We start from the raw sequence: 26,342 nt of genomic DNA, 5'->3' as shown, positions 1-26,342 counted from the left end.
ACTAAGTGTCTGACATTCTTTTTGTGTTGTCTCTGGTGGAGAGAGGTAGAAGCTTTTTAATTTTCTTATGTTATTTTGTATTAAAGAGTTATTTCAGCACAGGAAACAGTCTTCTCAAAGGCCACTGGAGCAGGATTTCCATCTTCAATCTGGACTGGAAGTCACTTCTAAAACTGTTTCTGAGCAGATGATCAGTTCAAGCAGAAGGCAGGCTGCTGTAAATTGTACTCAGATGAGACCAGAGCTGACATTTAAGGACTTGAAATGTTTATTAGGCATGGGGGCTGATTTTTTTTTAATGTGGTCCAAAGGATCTGGGTCACCTGCAGGCAGGAGAGGGCAGGAAGGTGCACATGTTCACGCACCAGTCACAGAGAAAGGCACAGAGAGTGGTACCAGGGAGGCTGGCAGAACTACTAGTTTTTGAGTTGTGGTAGATTTTGATTTCAGCACTTTTCCTCTTCTTGTTATGCTGGCAGTCTACAAAACTGTCCCTTTGGTTTTGCTTATATATGGTCTTAAGAATGTAAAATCAAGTATCTGCATCACAAGCATTTCTAAAAGTACCGGTATAGCAGCATAACTCTACTTGCCCATGTGCCTTTCCTTTCGTTTCTTCCCTTTCTTTCTTTTCCTCAAAACAAAAACACAACAGAACAAAGTATTCATATAAATAGCACACACAAATGCACTTGGGTATTCATTCAGTACTCACACTGCCTCGTATTTTCTCACCTCAATAGGAGATATGATAGTTATCTAAATGGCAGCTTGTACCGTCTCCTCTTTTTATCCCCCACCGATATGTGTGCACCCATACAGGAAGGAATGGCATAGCTGTTGAACATTTGCTTTTCCACTGTATATCACTATAAATAAAAAGTGTTAAATAAATTGCTGAGTGCCATTCCCACAAGGACACATTTTTTACAGTTATCATGATCTTGAACCTTTCCATGCCAGCATGATGGTGAAACAGAGTGTTTCTCATGGGAAAGCCACAAGTTTTTCTTTTTTAAAATGTCAATTTTTACAGGACATACTATATGCCATTAGATTACTCAAGGGGTTAACAAACCTCAGAATCACCTGTCTTGTCTACAGTGAAGTGGCATAATGACTTCACTGCTGAGTTTTTTTCCTGTAAAAGGGGACATTAGAAAACACACAGGAGAGAAATGAATGCATGCCCTAAGCCCCTAACCAGCACTTTCAATGCCTTTACAGTGTACTTGAGAGCATATTAGGAAAATAAAGAATCTTCAATTTACTGACTCAAAATGACTTTTTCCCTTTTCTCTACTGACTCTAAGGCTGAATCTTGAGAACTTTAAATTATATTTTACATGCAAGGCTTAAAAACTAATTTACTGTATTCCTATCAGCCAACAGATAAAGTCTGTAGCAGAGTGGTAGATAACAGTTTCCAAGGGCAATACCTATGCCCAAAGCTTTCCAAAGGTATAACATGGAGGATACAATAGAGGAGGTGATATACATCAGGCTAGTTGTCCCCAGACCCTTTCCTTTCAGCTTCGGGCCAGCTATGTATCTGATGAATCTGAAATCCTGTCATCCCCTTGAGTGTGTCATATGCACTAACGTATATGGAATGCTGCAGCCTCCTTTCTGTGCCAGTGCCACAGTTATCTCAGTTCAGGGACTTTGAAAGATTCACAGAGGAGACAGATAACTATATTTAAGCCTTAGGAATTGCCATCTTTGTGAGGGGTAACCTCACTTTCCCATCAGAGATAAAAGGGTCATGGCAACCTGTTCTGAGACAAGCAAAACTGCAAGGACCAGAAGGTAAAAGCTGGAATAGCATGAAAAATCTACAGAGATGTCTATAAAAACACAAAAGTATTGAGAGCATTGGTAAATCCCTAAAGCTGGCATCTCTAGTTCAATGGAGCCATGCCAGCCTACTCCAGCTGAGCATCAGGCTCTTTGCAAAGATAAATAAATATTTTTATTAAATCAAACCTTCTCCTTGCTGTGCTGTTACTTCTAAGAACTTTTCTCAGTAGGCAACACCCTGCTAATGCTGAATATAGAGTTTTAGAGACACACTACCTAGGTACTTTTTGCCTGAGAGTGGTATCTTCTCTCCCCAGTCCATTGTCACTCTAAGCACCTGCTGCTGTTGCAGCAAGCACCTAGTGCTTTGTATTTCCCTACATCCTGATGTATAATTTTTGTTACCTCCATCGCTAGCATATGCCTCAACTGTCTTCACAACAGTAAACAAAGGGCTTGGGGTCTTTTTAATAGCATTAAAATTAATGCTATTAAAATGAAATTAATTCCCATTTCCAACTTTTGAATAGCAGTGTGCCAGCAAATGACTGAGCTTACGCATTTCAGCTTTCAGGTGGCCAACCCCTTTCTGAAGTTTATTTTCTAGCCCATATACAATCTGTCATGCTTTGATCCATTGCGAAAAGTATGACAGCATGACGAGGTGTCCCTCTGCATCTTAGCTGTAATTGCTTAGAATTTTGCTTAATCAGGAAATCCTTTGTACCTGTCAGGCCAAAGTCAGGATAGAATGCTGTACCAGGTGACAAGGATCATTTGTTTGTCTCTGCCTGCTTGATATTAACACAGAAGACAGTCTCATATTACTAGATGTGCTACACTGGCAGAGAGATAATAAAGCGTGCTATAGACTCTGGAATTCCCTTTGGGCTTCAAGTAACAGGCTTGCCAAAAGTGGTTCACCTTATTTTTAAATATTTTATAGCTGCATAAAAAGTGCCAGATGCTGTTTAGAAACTGGACTTAGAACTAACCACTCAATCAGAAAAAAAAAAAAGAAGGAAATTGAAACAGCTTTTATTTAGCAGCTGCCAATATAAAGAAAAACACCCAAACAAAACAGCTATGCACATTATATAATTTGGGTGTAGAGCCATTGTTAAGGTGACATACTCAGAACATTTTCCATTCAATTTGAGATGGCAGGTATTGTATTTTACATACCACAGACTTATTTTCTAGTCAAGACACCTTTTTCCTTGTGTCAGTGGAATAGATTCTTGACCACCTGTTCTCAAAATTAAAATGTTTCATTAAAGAAACATGTTCATTATCTATTGTGCAGAAGATACTCCATATTAGATGCAAACTTGGAAGAAGAAGAGAGTGTCAAGAGACACAGTAAAATAATTAACGACAAAGTGAAGAGAGTAAATGTAATCTTTTTGGAGTTTGCTAAACATTTGATATTGTGCCACACAAAAAAGTATTTGGAAAAAAAAATCAAAATTAGCTCAGATAAAAGCACTGTTACAAGAATGGAAACCTGGCTAAATTTTCTTAAAACGTCTAATGATAAATTACAACATATTGATTGATCTGGAGGACATATTTTCAGGGTACTACAGGCTTTGGTTGTTGCTTTCATGCATTGATAGATTTTAGATATACTACATAATTTAATCTTCTGTTCAGAAAGATATTACATTGCAACATCAAGATTAGTGGGAAAACATGATGAGGGTGACCCTAAACATATGGCTGAAAGAAAGATAAAATTTAATTTCAAAAACATGCATGAGAAGATTAAATGAACAATAATCTCATTTTAATAATAATTTCACATAACTTAGAGCTGGTAGAATAGTTATGGTATACCTATAGAATAGGCATACTGGTAGTCAGATGTGGCAAAAATATGCATGTGTTACTTTGACGCACATTTTTAGCACCTTGGTTCCAAACTTAAAAAAAAAGCCGAGTCACTAATTTCTGAACAAGGTTTAACGTACGAAAGCCCAAATAATACAGCAGAGGCGGGAAACTGGGTAGCTGTCTGCAGGATCTTAGGCATCATATCAGGGAAACATGTAAGGAAAAGCAGAAATTACATCATTTGCAATGAGACACAGGCCCTTGTCAAAAAAAAAAAAAAAAAAAAAAGATCAAAGCTTTTCACTAAGAACTTCATACTCAGGGTGAATAGATATGTACAGTGAAACCGCAGAAGCCAGTGGAGTCATTATAGCCATGCTGGGACTTGATCCTACAGGTAAGGAATTTTGCAATATTGCTTTGGTAGCTGCAGTTCAACTAGGGAGAACCAGGGAGAAACTCAGAGCATTTAAGAATCCACAGAAAATATAAAGAACAAACTGCAATAACTTCTGTAGTTTATTTCAAACTCCCAAAGAGCATATAACTGTTGAATAAGAATCTAAAATATTTTTACCATGCTGGCTATCTGAAATGGAGAAGTCTCTTCAAAAATATCAGACTATTTAGATGAACAGAAATTTGCTTTGATTGAGTCATAAAGTCTGGATCAAGCAATGACACACTACCCCATATGTTGAAGATAGGTTTTGGGTATGTTCTTAGTTTTACTGACTGTCTTTCAGTGAGGCAAACAGCATCTCAAATATATATAAAAAATGCAATCATAACCTTAACTATACTCAGTTAAAGCTACAGCAATCACTTTAACTGGTAGAGTGGCCCAACTCTACTGATGTCCAAACTCATTAAACACCAGTGTATATACGTGTGTGTGTGCATATACATATATATATAAAGGACATAGACTACAATATATGCTGTAGCAAGGCCAGAACAGAAATACTAAACCTGTGTTTAAAAAATTCACAAGCACATATGGCTTCTTATAGCAAGTATGTATATTTTAGGTTGTAATCCCTGCTTAAAAGTCAACACAACTAAAGAATATCTCTATCAAAAGTAAGGTTAGAGTGAGGCAAAAATCAGGACTGTATTCCTTGTATGTCCAGCTATGAAGTTATTTACCAATTTGTTAATATTGGCAAAAATGCCTAGAAATTATTCCCACTTTCTAATCTTTACACTCATCTAGGAAGAATGGGCTTGTTTCATTCAAAGGCTGTTTCATGCAAAGGACACCTTCCATAGAGCACAAGAGCTCTCAGTCCCCAAGTGTAAAAAATCAGGCAAGGAAGGGAAGAGACCAGCATGGCTGAGTCGAGACCTGCTGGTCAAACTAAAGAGTAAGAGGGAACAGCACAGGCAGTGGAAGCAGGGACAGGTGTCCTGGGGGGAATACAGGGAAACGGCCCGGTTGTGTAGGGAGGAGCTCAGGGAGGCCAAGGCGAGGATGGAGCTGAATTTGGCAAGGGACGTAAAGAATAACAAGAAGGGCTTCTACAGGTATATCAACCAGAAAAGGAAGGTTAAAGAAAGCGTACCCCCCTTGATGAACAAGAAAGGCGAACTTGTATCAACAGATGAGGAGAAGGCTGAGGTACTCAACAACTTCTGTGCCTCGGTCTTCACTGGCAACTTCTCTCCTCACCCCTCCCGAATCGATGGACCAAAAGATGGGGACCAGGGGGGTAAAGCCCCTCCCACTGTAAGGGAAGATCAGGTTTGAGACCACCTGAGGAACCTCAATGTACACAAGTCTATGCATCCCAGAGTCCTGAGGGAATTGGCTGATGTAGTTGCCAAGCCACTCTCCATGATATATGAAAAGTCATGGCAGTCCGGTGAAGTCCCTGCTGACTGGAAAAAGGGGAATGTTGTGCCTATTTTTAAAAAGGGAAGAAAGGAGGACCCTGGGGACTATCGACCTGTCAGCCTCACCTCTGTGCCTGGGAAGATCATGGAACAGATCCTAACTAGAAGATATGCTCAAGCACATGGAAGACAGGGAGGTGATTCGAGACAGCCAGCACTGATTCACCAAGGGCAAGTCCTGCCTGACCAACCTAGTGGCTTTCTATGAAGGAGTGACTGCATCAGTAGACAAGGGAAAAACAATGGATGTCATCTACTTGGATTTCTGTTAAGCGTTTGACACAGTCCCCCACAACATCCTTCTCTCTAAATTGGCGAGATATGGGTTTGATGGGTGGACTGTTTGATGGACAAGGAATTGGCTGGATGGTCACATCCAGAGGGTCGTGGTCAATGGCTCAATGTCCTCATGGAGACCGGTGACAAGTGGGGTCCCTCAGGGGTCCATACTGGGACCGGTGCTATTTAACATCTTCATCAATGACATAGACAGTGGGATCGAGTGCACCCTCAGCAAGTTTGCAGATGACACCAAGCTGAGTGGTGCAGTTGACACCCCAGAAGGATGAGATGTCATCCAGAGGGACCTGGACAAGCTGGAGAAGTGGGCCTCTGTGAACCTCATGAGGTTCAACAAGGCCAAATGTAAGGTCCTCCACTTGGGACGGGGCAACCCCTGATATCAATACAGGCTGGGGGATGGAAAGACTGAGAGCAGCCCTGCAGAGAAGGACTTGGGGGTCCTGGTGGATGAAAAGCTGGACATGAGCCGGCAATGTGCGCTTGCAGCCCAGAAAGCCAACCGAATCCTGGGCTGCATCAAAAGAAGCATGGCCAGCAGGTCGAGGGAGGTGATTCTGCCCCTCTACTCTGCTCTGGTGAGACCTCACCTGGAGCACTGCGTCCAACTCTGGGGCCCTCAGCACAAGAAGGACATCGACCTGCTGGAGTGGGTCCAGAAGAGGGTCACCAAAATGATCTGAGGGCTGGAACACCTCTCCTATGAGGCCAGGCTGAGAGAGTTGGGATTGTTCAGCCTAGAGAAGAGAAGGCTGCGAGGAGACCTTATTGCGACCTTCCAATACTTAAAGGGGGCCTACAGGAAAGATGGGGAGAATCTTTTTAGCAAGGCCTGTTGTGACAGGACAAGGAATAATGGATTTAAACTAAAGGAGGGTAGATTTAGAGTGGATATAGGGAAGACATCTTTTACAATGAGGGTGGTGAGGCACTGCAACAGGTTGCCCAGAGAGGTAGTGGAGGCCCCATCCCTGGCAACATTCAAGGTGAGGTTGGACGGGGCTCTGAGCAACATGATCTGGTTAAAGCTGTCCCTGTTCACTGCAGGGGGGTTGGGCTGGATGACCTCTAAAGGTCCCTTCCAACCCAAAGCATTCTATGATTCTATGATGCACCTTTCAGAAAGGATTCTTAAAGACAGTGTCTATCTGCAGATGAGGGATATATATGCAGCTACAGACCAGAACTCATTCTCTAGCCTTGCAAGGTATAATCTAGTGTAATGAATGGTTAGCATCATACAAAGTTCATCAACCTTGCAAGTCCACAAGGATAGCTGAAGACTGTATGGCAGTCCCCAGAAACTATACATTCAGAGAGGGCATTAGTGAGACATAAAAGCATTTGTAAGGAATTATCTTTCAAAGAAATAATGACTTTCATGAAATTCCCATCTTTTATTATCATTTGGGTGACTGCCTAGGGACATTAGGAGCCAAAACCTGAGCTAAGCCATTTCATGTTCTTTGAACATCTTGTACTACCAGCCATGCCACTGTCAACACAAGTGCAAAGATAAAATGCAAATCTCAAAAGGATTTTTAAAAAATTACTAAAGAAGGGAAATTGTGATTATTTTGTTTTAACTAATCCTTCCTTTCCTGTTCATTCCCACTTGGTAGCTGGACCCATTTGTTCCTTCGCATTTACACACACACCCTAGTGCCTGCAGTGGGATGTTCACATGAAGATCTGAGGTCTTAATTTAAATTAAAAAAAAAAAAAAAAATTGTTCATTTCATTCTGATAATGAAAAAAGGAGCTTTCTGTAATATTTCCTCTCAAGAACATAACCCAGTAGAGATCTAATGCCACTATGCTAGGGCAACTTTGCAGAGATAGTGTTTAAGAAAAGAGATCAAAAGCTAATAACCTCTCTAGCTTGGCAAGAGCTTCCAAATGATTGCCTTCTAGACAATTTATCCAGAGAACTGCTGATACATTGTCCTGGTGGAGAAGAAACCAGCAGTTGGTCTTTACAGCAAAGAAAGCCTTTTAAGCTCCTACTAGCAATCTTGTACAGAAGAAATGATTAAGGAAAAGCCACCTCCAGGCATGAAAAAAAATATTCACAATAAACCAGATGGGATAAAATTAGAATCTGTTATCAAGACTGAAAAGCTCAACGCTAATGTTGTAATTGTAACAGAGAGGACTTGCTGTAGAAAGAATTAATACAGCTGCTTTGAATTAAAAATGGTCAAGGAGTATACCATTTGGAAATTGAAGGGTTTAAGAAAATTAGTTCCTCCATAAGAAGAAACAAATTCTAGCATTTCACCTGATCTAATACACAACTCATCCAATATATACTGGTATTAAACTGAAAAAATGAAAAGTGAGTCCAGAGAAGATTTAAACAGTTGCTCCATCACTGCTTTAACTTCTGCTGTGCAGCAGTTTCAGGACTAAATCCTACATTTCAAAATGCACATCTCAAAGGCAAATCCAGTACCATGGCACGATTGTTGCCAGAGTTTAAAGTGTTAAATAACAGATTACACACACATTACACAGACAGAGTGGGATGCAGTAGTCAAGTTTGCACAGACATTTGCAGAAAGGATTGCAAATATGATGACTAACGGTGCCTCCTGCATGTGCCTGGGCAGGAGTTGCAGTCAGGACCCTTCTGATACAGAGCGTGACATGCTGACTTTTGAGTTTGCAATACTCAGTGGTTTTGCTCTGCAGGGCTTAATGCAACCATTCTCAGGACCCAGAATTTCAATCTGTGCACAGTGAACGTGCTCCACTCAAAAAGCAACTCAGCTGAAGAGAGCCATCTTCTCTGGATAACTCACTAAGGCCAGACATTTTCAAGTATTGCAGTGTTTCACAAGTAAAATATCTTAAATTGACATAAAATTGTTCTGAGATCTTGTGAGCTTGAGCTACCTTTATATGACTTTGTATCCAAGTTCAACTTGTAATGCAATCTGCAACTAAGTCAATTTCCAGATAACCACACTGCGCATATGGTTTTGTTGTTGTTTCTTCTTTTCTAGGATACCTTGTAGGGTTTAGTGGGTTTTTCTTACTGTATAGTTTATTCAGACTTGAAAACTGTAATTTGACAGAAAGATATTTTGGCTGACATTATTCCAAGTTGTACTCTACTTCCATCGATGCAATTTAACAGGGCATGACCTAGCCCTATAGTTCTAGTCCATCAAAACAGAAATTATATACTTTGTTTAAAAAGAAAAGGTCAGTTGTTTTGTGGTAGATTTTGAGGCTGAGAAAAAATAATCTTGCAAAGATCAATAAACTATGAAACATCTCTATATAGAAAAGTATTTTCTCTTCAACTTGATGCAAGTATAGTCATTATCCATCTCTATTCCACTGAGACTATTTTTTCATGTATCTATCTAGCTTGAGAGTTACATATTTGTTTCAAAGTTGGTAGAAGAGGTAAAATTCAGCAGTCTCAGAGACAGTACATTTGGCTGTAGTTACAGATCTAAAAAAAAAATCCAAAATAAAATCACACATGATACTTAAGAGGATGGAGGTGAAGTGTGTCTCGTGCCTAAAGATACCTGCTTAATCTTTTGGAACATCCCATGGAAAAGATCAATTTTCAATTGACAGGAACATTCACTGTTGCAAACATCCCTGCTGGGATACAAAACTGAGGTCATTTATTAAAAGGAATATAATGAATGGCAGGGCTGATCCCTTTAGTTTTATGGATACATACCAAAAAAATCTATCTAATCAAAGACTGCAAATTAACAGTATGTTAAAGCAGGCTGATTTTGTGTCTGTGGTTACTGACAAGTCACCAGATGCTCAAGATCAATAGATGTTTTGCATATTTTAATTATTCTTCTGGGTTTAGAACTTAATTAGTCTTATGAACTTCAGGTATTTTTGGCAGACATAGTTTCCCTTGAAGCTGTGTTTTACGGTTGTTTCATCAGCTAAAACAAGGTGTCAGCATGCTGATGTAGAGTCATGCTTTTATTTCCAGTGGCTCGTCTGAGTGCTGGAAGCTGATACCACAGAGACTCCAGTGTGTCTCCCACACCACAAAATTATGTTTAATTTGCTGGCAAACAGGTGAAATCTGTTAAACAGAGACCATTATTTTATAATCCTACATTCATTTTCAGGAACAATACTCCCATTCTTGTGGACACTGACAGGGCCCATAAAGAAAAGTTAGAGAAAACATTAAATGTCAGACAGATTAAACAAGAGGAGAAAAAAAAAATCCAGCTTGCATCAACTGTACTTGAATTCAAGGAAGGATTAGACTGGGTGGATGGCGATAGACAAAAGGAATCTGCTTTCCAGTTAAAGAAAGTATTTAATTAATGGGTGCCATATCAACCTGTCAAATTACATGCCTCTCCTTGTAACCCGCTTCCTGGATGCAAGTCATTCCTCAGGCTGCTGCTGGGGAGTTTGTCCTCCCAGGCAACCCCCCTCCCGCCAGCTGCTGAGGCTGCTTGCTCCCTTTGCTTCTAAATGAAGCCAGCAAATAGCAAGCATGCCTGTGTGCAAAGCCTCACCATGAGCTGTAGACCAGCAGCCTTGCTGCAGCCTTGCAGCCTTGCTCTGCTCCATCTTCCCTGGCCCTAGGTTCTTTGTCCTGCTTAAGAAACTCTGGTTCTGCTGCCTTCTACTCTTGCTGTGCTACCTCTTTCCAAAACCATCAGTTTCACCCTGCTCCAGTTCTGCCTTTTCCAAGTATTTTGTTGTCAAAGGACTGAAATATTAATTACCTCAGTAACGAGTTAATAAAGGAAATCTTTCAACTGCTTTGTTCTTTTAACATCTGATACTGGATTAAGTCATATGGCAGCACACATGAAATACAGGTTACTAGCAGCTAACAAGAAGCAGAAAATTTACTTTTTACAAAACTGTGTACATTACAGTAGATCCAAATAGAACAGGCTGATTTGTTGAACAGCCACAACCACTAATACACAACATCAATCTTAAAAATTCTTTTCATAATTATATTACACTATAAATTACTGGAAATAAGTATTTAGACTTGGGAGAAAAGATGCTAGAGAAAATAGATCGAAGATATTAAGAAAGAAAAGCATGCAACTCAGGGTTAAAATACATTTCTATGTATCTGTGCACACTTCCCAATAAATCCTTTAAAATGATTGATGGGGATGGACATTATATCAACACTGAAAATACTTAAAATTTATAATAAATTATTTGATCCAGAATGTGAGCAGAACTTGTGTGACATCTGCATATCTTTTTATTTTTTTCCTATTCTCCTTTACTTCTCTAGAAATCTAGCTACTTTAAAACCTATTTATGCACTTTTGCATACTATGAACATTCATTCTACATTCCGTATTATTAGTTGTGCCTAATTCCTGCTGTGGCCAGCAGTCTCCTTCAGCTGAAACATGACATTAGGTTCTGTCTAGGTGGATTAGTATTTCAGAGCACTTTTTGCCAGGAATTTTTGCTGTTAATAAAAGATACACCCTTGTTTATGTCCTAATTTTTCTAAATAATTTTTTTTAAGCATTCTCTTTACTCTAGGATTTGCTGTCATCGTCATGCTGATAATGAACTAAAAATAAGATGCATATTATTTTTTTTTTTTATACCCAGTGCTAAAGACTCCCAATAGTTCAAACAAAAAGATTATACCTACACCTCTCCTTTTTCCATCCCCCTGCACCAGGTCAATAATCAACCTTACTTGTAGTTGGCAAAAGCACGACTTTCACCTTGACTCTTTAGAGTTCAAGGTCCAGAATAAGAAACAAGCCTCCTGACTGCTGAATCTGTTGTCTGTCCTGTGACCCAGGTTGCCAGGTACACCCTGCCAGTCACCTCCGTGTCACACACATGTCCCTGAGCCCTGGCACCGGCCCCTGAGCATGCTGAAATGACATGGGAGCAGCAAAATGCAGGGCAGTGGGACATGACATTTTGCATGCAAAGCTGGCTCAGCTCTCCAAGTACCTTTTCAATCACAGTATGTCCTGCCAATCACGTATGGTGTGCAGAGCAGCATACGTACTGTCAGGGGTTGCTTGCAGCTGTCCGTAGCACAGCCAGCTGTTCACAGCTATGCCACTGTGCTGGGAGCTGTATCCAGAGCATCCAGTGCTCAGGGACCGAGCAACCCAGCCCATGGTTACAGGTTGCCGAAGCTTCCAGCTGTTCTGCCCCACAACATTGCCTGAATGAAGAAAACTTTGAGAACCCTTATTTAAAAGGCAGGATGATTCAGGTTGCTATTGCGAAGAGGGGATGTCAGCAGTCTGACTGACTAGGACACAGAGCGCCCTCTTCTTCTGTCTCAGCTTCCCCCTCACCTCTATAACAATTTCTTCTCTTGTTAAAACACAGATTCATTTCAAGTTCAAAGTCCATTTCAGAGGTCTCCTCACTGTCATCACCTGTTCAGATGCCTTGTGACAATGAACCCCATGGGGCCAGGGACAGAGTTGGAGGAGCTCCCAAACAGCTACAGAGGACATGCTAACTGTCTCAAAGTCAGTGGCTTGGGGTGCATGGGCCAGATTTGCAAATGCACTGAAACATCTGAAGATGCAGCTAGGCATACAACAGGATGTACACAAATGCCTAACCAGGCACTGGCTAGCCGCCACTGTCTTGAAAAATTAGTTAAATATCTTGCCTGCTCATGTGCTTTTGTTAATCCTGCTATGTGCTTTTCTCCCTCTTGGGGCAGTTCAATCTTTTTTGTTCTGGTCTCAGGTTATTACATTACAAAACTGTACTTTGATATATATGACAAAGTAATTTACATTAAGTATATAGAGCTTTAGAGAGCAGGGCCATTTCTGTGTTTCTTGGTTTTAGTGGTGATAGCTAACTAATAGCTTTAGCATTCCTATAGCTGTGCCATCTGATGACTGAGAAAAACTCTCAAAATATTAATTAACTAAGCCACACAATGCACCTGTGAACTAGATTTTTATCATTCATTGGCAGATGGGGAAACAAAGGCACAGAAAGGTTGAATGCCTTATCGAAGAGCCCAGAGGACGCCTGTTGCAGAGCTGAAAACCAAACAATTAGAACCCAGATACACCAACATTTGGTGCTGCACATTATTACTCTGCATTACATTTCAGGTCTTCCTTTCAAGTCTCAGACCACAATACCTTAATAACTCAAAACACTTCTACCACTAATCCTCTTCTTCAAAGCCCTTCCTGTGGACAACATCCTGCCTGTCACTCAGCCATAGGTGATACTTTTGACTCTAGACTCTCGTGTTCTGCTGAAGACTTGCAGATAGTTCTTTACCAGATGTCTAGGACACAGGTTTCCTATTTTACCTTCACAGATACAGTACTTGTCTAAAGTTTCATCGTATATCAATAGCTGCAACCCTTTCCTTTTGGCCTTGATAAATGTAATCTCACACAATCAATATTCCTCCAGAAAACATTGCTGAAGAGATCACTTCAGTAAGCCCTTTGCTTTGTCTTTGTCATCTCTCCACTGGTTTCCCTTCATTTTATTTTACAAACATAAGCTCTTGTCTTCATTTTTTGAGTCCCTCATAGACTACTCCTGTGTTATCAATGTCAGCCATTCAGTATAAAAAGGCTAAGTCGTACCACTGATGAACCCCTATAAAGATGGCAGGATAACAAAAAGACTGAGACAGAAAAGATCAGGCTGTTCCTTTGAACTGAAGACTCTATCACTCTGGGATTAGAAAAGTTGAGTGTTAACAAATAACTGGTAGGACAATTGGTATCAGCAAGAAATACAGGAATAGATTAGTATGCAGATTTCTGACTAATGTCTAACAAGCAAACTGTTGGCTAGTAATATTGTCCTCCAAATATAAACAATAGTTGCTTTTAAAACTCCTGTAGGTGAAGAAGATTTCAAGGCCACAAAACCCTCTTGTTTGCATGCTTGCTCTCTGTTTGTGCAGCTATCTACTGTGAAGGAAAAGTTACAATTTATCATTGAGGAAAGGGAGACTAGGAAGAAATAACTTCTCTGTATCTTTAGAACAAATCATGCATGGATTTAGTGAGAAATATTTCTGCTGAAAAGAAAAGCTGCTCTACTGAATCCAGAAGAATTTTGGTACCTAGCCTGATTTGATGCTCTGGACATTCAAATCACAGGAATCTATAAATTATGGAAAAATCAACTTATTTTGAAAGGCAAGTAAGACTATACCAAAGATGATCATCAAAAAACAACCCAAGAGACAATTTCCCCTTTTATTTTACTGTGACATGACTGGGGCAAACAAGTCAAGACACATGCATTCAATAATTCCTTAAAAATAATGCTAAAATACAAATGTTTAGATGACTGTTATAGTGTCTTCCAGGGATCTTTGGTAGTATGTATCTACATCAAGATAGCAGAGAAAAGAAAAACCACCATGACACACAGGAATATAGCAGGAAGTGTTGTTCTATGAAACAAATTTCAGGCTATGAAATAATTCTGTTAAGCAATAATTTCATAAGGAAATACAATTAGAATAATTTAGAGTTTTTAGAAATGCGTTTTATACAAACACTAAATGAAAAGTACTTAGATATCAAAGTGTTCCACTGGTAGAAATGGGAGAAAATGCTTTGGGCTGGCACTATTCAGTTGAATTTAGATAATTTAATGCAATTTAAAAGGATGTCCCAAAGAGCAGTTACAAGAGACTACACAGAAAGGTCATTCCAAAGTTGGGGGTTCACCGCACAAACCAAATAAGAAATAGGTAACCAAGATAACATTCTTCCCTCTCTTCTTCATGGTAGTGAGATTCACCAATTTCAATATACTTGTCAATTTAAGATGTTGTGAACCTGGTGGTGGTGTGACAAAACCTCACATTTCAGATGAGCTAGGAATGGAGAATGGATACGGTGGTGTCATCAAAGATGACAACCATCAGCAGAGACATTTTGACATCCTTATCCTAGGTTCTAGTAAAGGAAAAAAAAAACCCACAAAATGACAGAAGGATTTAGCTGACAAACAAAGGAGTTAATGAGCCATCACTTTACACAAAGTGAGAAGGAATATTGGGCAAAAAGATATATTTTTAAAAGTTCAACTTGGGAAAAATAAAAAAAAAAGCTGCATTCAGTCAAGAATTTTCTACAGATGATAATATACAGGTAAGATGCTTCTTCCCAAACATAATGGGAAAGGGTATGAAAAAGATACAACCTCCCAGCATGATCAATGTAACAATGACTGATTTGCAATCAAGAATCAGTTGTACAGTATCTACAACAATCATCCACTTGCTCTGGTAGTACCTCTAGTAGGCAGCAGTCTGCTTGCATTCGTAAAATGTAGTTGAGATCAGGGAGAAGACAGTGGGGCAGCGCTGTTGAAGGTATGTACAACAGGTTTCCCCTATGGGACAACCTTCACAGTAGTTGTTATCCTAATGTTATTACAATTTTTTTTTCTCTGTATTCTCTAAAATGGTATTTATACTAGGAACTCTGACTGGATTCATTAGGTATTCTTGTCAGACTTATAATGCTAGATAATAATGTAGCTGGAAAGCTGCCTGGCTGAAAAGGACCTGGGGGTGTTGGTTGACAGCTGGCTGAACATGAGCCAGCAGTGTGCCCAGGTGGCCAAGAAGGCCAACAGCATCCTGGCCTGTATCAGGAATAGTGTGGCCAGCAGGAGCAGGGGGGTGATTGTCCCCCTGTACTCGGCGCTGGTGAGGTCGCACCTGGAATACTGTGTCCAGTTTTGGGCCCCTCACTACAAGAAAGACATTGAGGTGCTGGAGCGTGTTCAGAGAAGGGCAACAAAGCTGGTGAAGGGTATAGAGAGCAAATCTTACAAGGAGTGGCTGAGGGAACTGGGGTTGTTTAGCCTAGAGAAGAGGAGGCTGAGGGGTGACCTTATCGCTCTCTACAACTACCTGAAAGGAGGCTGTAGGGAGGTGGGTGTTGGTCTCTTCTCCCAAGTAGTTAGCGATAGGACGAGAGGAAATGGGCTCAAGCTGCACCAGGGGAGGTTTAGATTGGATATGAGGAAAAATTTCTTCATGGAAAGGGTAGTCAAGCATTGGAACAGGCTGCCCAGAGAGGTGGTGGCTCCACCATCCCTGGAAGTGTTCAAAAAACGGGCAGACGTGGCACTTTGGGACATGGTTTAGTCTAGTCTACCCTTGATTGGTTTAGTGTGGACTTGGTAGTGTAGGTTAATGGTTGGACTGGATGATCTTAAAGGTCTTTTCCAACCTAAACGATTCTATGATTCTATGATTCTATAACAGACTGTATACAAGGCAGAGTTCTTGTTTATTTTTCATCCTGTCCTTCTTCGTGAATTGTTCTTTTAAGGTGTAGTAACTTAATATCTGTGTTTACACACAATATCTGTGTTTATCTGCAAATCAAAAGTCATTTAAACAGTCATTATAATGGCAGGGAATCTCTCTTCTTTCCTTATTTCCCACCTTCTCTATGAAGGTCCAAACAAAATAGGGATGGTAATCTGTAATCCACCTAGGAAATGTGTCCTGCTCATGTGGGAGGATTTGGGCAGGGGACTGAGCCTTTTTATTTTTAAGCCTTTTTTCGAACAGAAACCTTGTAGGTATGGAAGTAGATGCGGCCAGCAGAAGCAGCAAGCCATTAGCACGGGAGTACATGTGGCAGCAGCAGCATCTGTGAGGAGCAGAGATAAAAGAGGGAGACATCAACGACAAGCAGGAAAAAGGGCCTAGGAGTTATACAGATCAGAGAAGTTGTAGATTGGAGGGTAGGGTCCAAGATGTGTGAGATGATCAGGCTAGAAGAAGTTAAGGATAGAACATGGAAGAAATTAGGGATTGTAGAGAAAAGATATTTGAGTCAATGGGATGATGGCGACAGCAGAGTGGATGGGAGGGGTTTGAACAGGCTGGAAAGAGGCAGCAAATGAGGGTGTGGTTACCTCTGGGGAGAAGGAGAAGGCAACCTTAAAGGTGGGAGAGCAAAGACTATGGAGTAGCTTCAGAAGAACAGATGGGCCTTGGGTATTAGGAATTGGTATGAAGCAGATGTAAGGTGATTCAAAGCTGGAAGAACTGGGGCATTAGATTTGCATTTTGCTAAGGCACCTCAAACTGGTGTGGTTAGAGGAACACAGGAACATGAACAACTTACTTTCAGGAATAGAGGTGACATAGGCAGTCTTGATATAAAAGGGTAAACACAAATGCCAGTAAACACTTGATAATAGGTACAATGCTTAACTGAAAGCAATGTAATAAAAGGGAAGAGTGATGGACAGAGATAATCCATGGAATAATATCTTAATACCGGCGTTTTACCATCTCCTGAGACAGCTGAATCTAATTGAAGTTGAATGAGTTGCAATAATCAAAGTCCTAAAAGCATGTGACATCAGGCAGTGTTAAAAATTTTAATATCCTAGCTGTATTTCTTATTTGGCAATTTAAAGGATGAATGCTATTACTAACAGAGGCTTTTTATCACAAAACTAGGTCTATTAAGACCCTCAGCATTCTTGGTCATATTGGATCAGATTGCTTCCAAAAAGACAGCTTTAAAGTTGGGGCAGATTTTAATAAATTCAAGAAAAATTTTAACATTTTTGTATTAAAAGTCATTAATTATTAACAACTTCTGTGACATCTACATTTGCACTTTTGCTGAACCATTGAGCTAAATGTTATGAACATTTAACAGCAATAATTCACATTTTTAAAGACAGCATTTGATGCCAAAAACATCATGAAACTATCAGAGATGACAACTCTTGAACCAAGTACTTCATGCAGCATAACACTTATTTTGAGCAGGAACAAATTATTTTGTTTTTAAAGACCCTGCCATTAGTAGAGCAAACAAGATCCAAAGCAAAAAAAATTGCATGCCAGTTACCTATCTGAGATGTGTTGAAAAGACCTTGTGATCTTAAGTCTCGCAAGCTAATGACAGGTGTAATAGAAAACAATGCTAAAAGCAATCTACTACAGACCCTTTGGCAGACCTTCCTCGTGGAAGGTTACTAATGGGATTGAAGTCAAAGAGACATTTCCTATCCTACTGTGCTCATTGTAAGATGACTGCCACAGACTTACCGCTGGAGCTGTTCCAACTTGACCCTCATGTTAAAATAGAGTATTTTAATAATGTCACAGCAAGCTTTCCAGATCCTTTTAAGAACAGTATCTCTCTTTTCATGAGGTGGCTCTTTCTGAAGAACATCATCAAGTGGGCTCCGTTGTGAGACATTGTGTTCATTAATAGGTTCCACCTTGACTTCTGTAGAATATGAATCACTGACCTGTTCACAGGCAGGGAATTTTCTTTAAGTCAGATGGACAATTATTTTGCTTCATCAAATGAAAAGACTCTACTTTACACTGAAGAAACTAGAATAATGAAATATCCCTTCCCAGTAGTTTGTAAGAAGATCTTGTATTGTTAAAATTAAATACATGGAGACAGAGCTATATAATTTGTGGGCAGAAGCTGAAGAAAAAGCAAGTATAATTTATGCTACTTTGGGATTGGAAGTGGAAAGACTTTTTTAGGTAAAATAGACTGAGTCAGCATTCCTCCCTACAGAAGTTGAAGAAAATAAGTTCCTTCTCTGGGAATAACAAAATATAAATATATTAAAGAACGTGTTTAAACATAAACCATTAGACATTATAGTTTGGCCTAGGAAATACCTAAAAAAGTCTTCAAGAAAGGAATATCAGGAAAAATTCTGTCATTATTACACCACATGAGATGCATATTGGAAAACAGGATAAGTCTCAAATTTCCCTAGCAGCTACTACATTATCTCTGGAGAACAGGATGGGTAAAAAAGTGAGGGCAGAGGCTGACAGCTTCAACACCAAGGAAATGCTTGTTACCTATTTTTAATATTTTGATTAGAGTTGATCAAAAGACAAAAAGTCTTTCAAGACTTTAAAATGTATTTTAATTTCATATTGGAACAAATATATATTTAAACAGAATTGGGAGAAATTTCTATTTTTAAACACAGAGTGATAGACGTTTCTCACTTTCTTGGTAGCCAGGTGATTATCCAGTATGTAAGAAATCTCCACTAATCAGTCACCAGATCTTTAATACAGGCTCATCTGTTTCTTGAAACAGTAATTACAAACCACGACCACTGCTGGTTGATGCAAACATCTCTGCTTTGGGGATACATGAAGTTTGAGCTCAGAGACAGTCTGCAATAGCTGATTCTGCAGCCAAAGCAGAAAAGAACAATGACCTACATGCAACATACATAAAACATTTCGGTTCCTTTACAGAGAAAATGAATTGGCCAATTTAAGTATAGTTAATTGAGACTTGACGTCTAATTAATTTCAAGTGATACTATACAGGATGCAGTAATCTCCTGACTACTGCCTGTATATTAAGATCTGTTGTATTTAAAGAGATGAAATAAAGAAAACTACAGAAAGGAAAACATCGTTTAACGTACAAGATGTAATCAGGAAGGAAAAGGTTAACCAACAAATCAGTACTTCAGGGACTGATTTAAATTGGTGAAGATCCTTGGATATCCTTTGCTCTAACGTCAGTTGAGTGTATTGTTATACCTCAAGAGAGATGGTCATAGCTGATAGGAACAGGTCAAAGTATGTAAAAATAATTTGTCAAAATTTTGTAAAGAATAGCACATCTGATTCTCACTCAGTGGGGTACTATCTATGTGTGAAAAATAAAATTCTCCTTTTAAAACAGCAACTTAAACTATTTTTTCAAGTTTCTTCAGAACTTTCAGATGGTCTAACTTTTATAAGGATATGCCCCCCCCCAGTAAAATCATTGTCAAGTTTGCTGCCTCTGTTCACACTCTACGATTCTTGGGTTAAAAGTACTGAAAAATTATAAGATGCTCAGGAAATTCCTAATTAAAGCACATCAAATCCATGGAGATCTATGCTTTGGCTTCATTATGCAAAGACTCTCACTGCATATGCAAACACTATTAAAATTGGGACTTTTGTTTCTGTTTATTAGAAATAACAATAAATATTCAGTAAAACATCTCAGAGTTCTATATCCATGACAGAGGGGAATGAGGATCCTAAACTTCCCATTTGCACTGTCCATGTAGCCACATTTGCACAAATATAATGGCTTTGCAGCACAACAGAAAGATGGAAGTTCATATACCCAAACACAGACCGAGCCTAATTCTTAGGTATTAAAAAATAAAGTTAAGCTGTAAGTCTTCCTTCTGTGACATCTGTACTCTTATAGCATGCTGTTCCTGTGGGAAAAACACAAGCAGTGTGCATTGTAAATGAATTTTGCTGAAGTTTGAGGATGGACAGAATTGGATGAAAGCAACTGCCTTTCTTAACAAAAACTACACAGTTCATGGGAAATTAGAAAGAGTTCTTCAGTGAGCCCCTGGATTCCCCTTAGCTTGAGTTTACATCCTTTCCTCCCTCACTCCCAGAAGACGTCTGAAGATTTACTAACCAGAACTGAATTCTCAGATTACTATTTTACTTCCAAATATATTTTCTGTAAATTAACTGCATCAAAGAATACAGCTTACCTATTTCTGTTGCATCTTCATGGAGGAAAAAAGGATCTTTCTCTATTCTGATCAGGTAAGTAGCCTCCCAGCACTATACAGAAACTGTACTGTATGGAAACTATAGAAACATTATCATTTTCATTGATTTACACTGGTGAGGACCTCCCTTGTTCCATCTTCCTTGTGTTCCTCCAGATGTTTCTATTATCCTTTTGAACCTCCAGGTCTGGAGAACAGACTGTCAGGGAACTATGTGAACATAGAGCACCATGAACTGTGTTAGCAACTTCCTCCTTTTTCTCTCACCCCCACAAAAATTTAAGTTAAAATAAAACAACTCAACAGGATTTCTCTCCAGCAGAGTTTGGGCTCTGTTTCCTTCCTAGTTTTATATCAGACTTACAGGTTCTGCAGGGAAGAAGGTAAACACAGAAGGTAAAGCAAACCGATGCAGTGGCTACACCAGTCCAACAGTGCAAAGACATGAACCAAACCTGTGTAGCGGCAAAGACAGTTAACATTTTTCAACTCGTTACCCTAGTGATCAAGTAATAACATACTGCAGCTTGGTCTTGTGGCTGGCAGTTGAGAAAACAAGCTTCCCAGCTGCCTGAGACACTGCTAAGGAGCTCTGCTACACCATGGTGCAGAGGGACTTCAGCCCTCTGGAAGTCTTTGAATGCCATTTTAATGAAAGAGAGATTTTTCTTGTGGAAGAGGTTTTTGGTTTTTGGGTTGTGGTTTTTTGGGGGTTTGGGGTTTTTTTTGTATAAATGTATGGTTCTACCAAGCAAATTTGGCACACCTTGAAAGGGAAGGTATTAACAAAACAGCTCCCCTAAAGGGAAATACTGTATTCACATAGAAGCATCAGGCATCCATAATAACCTATCATCTGTATATATTTATAACATATAGGGCTTTCTTTATATCAGTGCAAGAGACATAGAGCAAGTTATAACTACCTTGCAAATCGAATCATGCCATGTGTGTCTAAAAGCATTTTAAAAGCAATGAAACAATAGCAAAGAAAACTTCAGTTTGAAAACAACTAGGGAAAAATTTTACGCAGCTATAAAGTTGGTATAATGTTTGAGAACAATTCAATTTCCTCATATTTACCTGAGTTCTGCTTTTGTTTACCTTGTTAACTGTCCTTGAGTAGTTCACGAGTGCTGAGCCTTCGAGCTTGCCTGGCTACCTACAGCTTTTCTCTTCCCTGACAGGGTGAACATAGTTGCTGCACCTGGTACTGGAACATATTGGGCATCCCAGCTCTTACTGACAGGATTCAGGACAGAGAGGATAAGAGAAAATTAAGAATTTCTTAGGTTTCCTCTCTGAGCCAAGATATTTACAGAGAAGATAAGCACAGAACATGCAGACATGATACCAGTGGGAAGAGGCAGTTAGGACTTTGTTGAACAGCTCTGCTACCTGTGGCTTACATCTCTTCATTTTCAGAAATTTTTTTTTTTTGTACTGAATTAAGCTTATCCCACATTATAAGGGAGAAATCTTACAGAGGAAGAACAGAAAAGGGAAACTGATCTTCCAGTCAGCTAAATGACAGGTTTCTCTTTGTGTGGCTACTCATAGCAATATTTGGATGCAAGAAAATGAATTGATGCTTGGAAGAATAAGTATTTGCCTCTATAGTAAGTCACAACATCAACAACAAAGCTGAGAAACATGTCTTGGCATTGAACCAATCATCTGAAATCTCTATATCTTGATGTAATGCTGGGAAAACAGATTTTACCACTAATGATTTTTCAGGATCCTCATAATTGTATTTAGTTTGGTCTTATACCCAAGACAATAAAATAATCAATGTAGTCACTTCACAGAAAGTTGGACTCTAATTCCTGAGAGATAAAAGTACTGAGCCAGTAGACTCAAAGAAGCCCATGCCATGACAATACTCAGGTAACATATATTTCCTAGCCAAAAACTCACAAAGCTCTTATTTTTGTTATCATTTCAGCACTTTGATCGTGTACAATTCCTGATCTGGACACAGCTTTTGCGCTGGTATAAGCCAATCTGCTGAACGACAGATTGTAGAAAATTCGTGACATCCTCTCATCCAGGAAATCAGAGAATTAACTGGGTATACTTCATGACAGCTTTTTATTTAATATCAACCAGTAACATTCAATGGAAATTCACATAAGTTGGAGTCCAGACAGTCTTTATTTTCTAAAAAGCAGAACAAGTTTCTCACCTCTTCTTTTTCTTGGCTTACTATTAAGCCCTTCTATATCTCTAGCTATTCTCATCCTTCAGCTATTGGAGAATTAAGAACATGGCTGACAGTGGGAACAGCCTCGGGAGCAGTAAAAGGAGAAACATACGTACTTGAGGAGGAAGAACTGCTAAAATTATAAGCTTGGCCCGATGTCCCTGTTTCTACCGTCTGCTAGAAAACAGTATGACTCTGTCAATACTCTCACCTCTCTCCAGAGCAGAATGTGCATGTACAAGGCTAGCTGGGCAAAAAGAAAGAATCTGGGAAGGCAGATTTGTCTACAAACACTTAGCAGCTTAGACTGAGATGAGATAGATGCAGATCATAACTTTTGAATGAAAGAGGCCAGAATTCAAACACCAATAATATTAACCTTGAAGAGTTACAGACTTGTCACTGACCATACAAAACCAGCACAGAGCTTGATCTCAGCTTGATCAATGACAGATATGGATAAATACTTCAAATAATTGTTTCTGAACATGAAAAATAGCTAGCATGGTCAACATTTCCAAATACTAGAAGTCAAAGTTAGGCAACTACAGGTAACTGATCCATTTACTATACCATCTTGAGGATCAGGAGAGCAAATTATTTTTTTCTTTCTTTCTTTTTTCCTTAAAACAAGGTATCAAGTACTTTAAAACTGTTCAGGAGACAAAGTGAAAAAAAGTTGTTTAGCTGCCTTCAAGAAAGGAACACCCCATTATCACCCAAAACTTACATGAAGACTCTACTTTTTGAGATGCACAGAAGGGCTTCATTAAACGCCATTTTCCGTATTACAAGAAGTTGCAGAGTGTTAAGGACAAATAGTGTCCTGTCTCTGCCTAGTTCAGTAGTGCCTTACAGTGCCTATCATTAGATATTTAGACAGTTTTCCTGAACATCAAAAAGTTTGAAAGAAATCAGAAAATCTGTCCTCCTGGCCTTCATAACATAGAAATAAAATCTCAGCTCTGCATTCATTTCTTTAACGTTCCTGTTTATCTGTTCTGTTACTTCCATGCTCAGCACGAAAGTTTTATTTTCAGGTGTATACCTTCCTATAGGTCCTCATCATGGTGTGCTCTTAGTTTAATTTCTTCTACCAACTTGATACATACCTTGGTGTCCTAAAGCAAAAGTACACCATTCTAGTGGCCAGTAGCCTGCCTTGGTCCGTTCTATCTACATTTTCTTCCAAGAAGACCTTTAACTTATATTAAAGTTTTGTAGGAAAGATCTTAGTAGTTAAGAATCAGACCTTAGGAACTAAGTCAGAGTTTTAAGAAACCAGGAGAAATCATGTGTCTAAGCTGATTTGCAGAGGGGGTACCTGAGGATATAGAAAAAGACATGGATCAAGTTTACCAATATCTTTCCCTTATTCATCCAGTACTTTTGAAATGGTTCTTGAAGTGAATGTGCAGATTTTGCAAAATTAGGTGCAAAAAATACACAATAAATTATGAGAAAAATAGATCTGGAAATCTAAATCTATTCTGGAAATATCTAAAATTAATCTGAAGCTTCAGAAATTGTTTCTTTAATACTTGTAATGTAACTGATTTCTTAGCAGTTGCCTAGTAACCCTACCATATTAGAATCTAGGGACTATTATGTCATACTTTAGCTTTACAGGTTTTAATGCATCTAATAAGATAGCCCAGTAATACATCACTGTGGATAAGGTATACACTATGAAGTTCTGCCACGGCAGTACATTTTTGTGCAAAAATGTGCCATATTTTTACTATGCATGTAATTGATTTAAAGTAATTAAATCCTTTCAAATATACTATATGTGTTCACTAGGAAGTTATTTCTCTAGTATTTCTTAACTTCAGAAGACATTTTTGAATGTGTCTTCAAACTCTGGTTCCTATGAATGCACCCTCAAACTCTGATTACTATTAATGCTCATAGTTCTGCTATTCCATTTAAAAAGCCTGGGAAGACATGGGAAAAGCTGACAGTCAAAGAGTTAAAAATTGAAAATGTTGGGGGGAGGGAGGGGGAACACAGCAAAGAAGATTTCACATCTACCATGAAATTATCACAGAATTTACAGTTTAAAAATGTTCTATCATATACTGGGAGAAATTATTTTGTACTTGAGGTTTCTCCTGCAGTTTTATCAAAGGTGAAAAGCAATTGTTATTGAAATACATGAAGCTGCTGTAGCAGTGATTGAGAAAATAATTTTCATCATAGAGTCTATACACTAGGGAAAACATGAAAAAGTACTTCAAAAATAGTTCATTATTTATTTCCTTTTTAGATATGGATGCAAAAGAAATATAAGATGTCACTATTATAACATGCTCTGCAAAACTTTATCAGTCTAATACATTTCCATCTAGTTTGCAAACACCAAGTAAGGCAAGAAACGGTTCCATCTAATTTTAATTTCCTTTTAAATGTAGATGGAAGGTATATTAAAGATTTCAACTTCATATTTGTATTCATTTTTGATGAAGACATAGCACTTCAAACCTTAAACTTCCCTTCTGTACATACAAAAAGAGAAATATCCATACAACACAAAAAAACGTGAATCAATCAATAATGTAAGTTCAATAAGATCGAGTTTATGATAATGGCACACTTAAAAAAAAACTGGTAAGCAAGTTCCATTATAGAGCCCCAAAAGCTTATGCTTTTGTCTGCATGGACTGGTGCAGACAGTTGTGCATTTATTTTGCCGCACTCCAAGGAGGCTAGATGTGAGTTACGTGCCATAGATTTGTACTGCAAGACTCAAAGACTCTTCTCCAGTGACTCTCAGTGTAATAGACAATATATTCTTTACCTTGGTGTACACAAAAATATGCATTTACCTGTATGAAGCAAGTCTATAATTGTCATCTCCATCCCATCATTTGTTTAATACATTGGGATAATACAATATTTTATACACCCAGTTGAACCTCACACTGATCCCCACAGATCAGAAGTACGAATATTTAGCCTGAGTCCGTTGCCTGGCAAACACAACATGAAAGAAAAACCTTTTAAAGGGATGGACTGGACAGAGACAGGTAATCCACAGACACCATGGGGAGCAGGGAAATCTGAAGGTGAAGGGAAGAGGAGGAAAGCATTTTTCCACAGCTTTTAACTATGTGTCTAATATGAATATAGTTTACATTTACTACTTTCTGTGATTCTCAAATAACTATGTTATGTTAAATGCGTGCTCAAGTTTTTAGTGGCTTGAGACCCTGGAATGATTTGTGCTGCTTTGTGCAGAAGAAGGAAGGCACCAGAGAGCCAGATCCAGTCCATAACTTACACTGATAGCAATCATCTCTTGAGCAGGAAAAAGAAGTATCCGTAAGAACACAGAGAAAAGCCTCGCTTGAGAACCTGCTTCGTTTTTGAGGAGTTCACCGTCTTTTGATCAAAAAAGCATGAGCAATGCAATCTGCTGTTTACACAGGGAAAAAAGTATTAGCAAATGAAAGGTGTATATATACATGGAAACATCTGTGCTAAGAAGCCACTTGAAAAATAACCATGCAATAATGTTGGAAAGAAACATCTGCTTGGTGCCTAGCAGATTCTTAGTAATATGAAAAGAGGTAATGCTAGAAAACAGATGTAAGGATTTTGTATTTTTCCATGGTGTGTTTCTATATTTTCCTAGACTTCTACAAACCTTTCTCATTAAAAAAAAAAAAAAAAAAAGCAGCGATTTACATATAAATATTTTGAGAGAACCTGAGGGCAGTGATTAACTTTTCATACGCTAACGTAGTTGTAG

This window comes from Pelecanus crispus, chromosome 1 (assembly GCF_030463565.1).
Source record: "Pelecanus crispus isolate bPelCri1 chromosome 1, bPelCri1.pri, whole genome shotgun sequence".
Classification (NCBI taxonomy): domain Eukaryota; kingdom Metazoa; phylum Chordata; class Aves; order Pelecaniformes; family Pelecanidae; genus Pelecanus; species Pelecanus crispus.
This window is presented reverse-complemented; position numbering follows the sequence as displayed.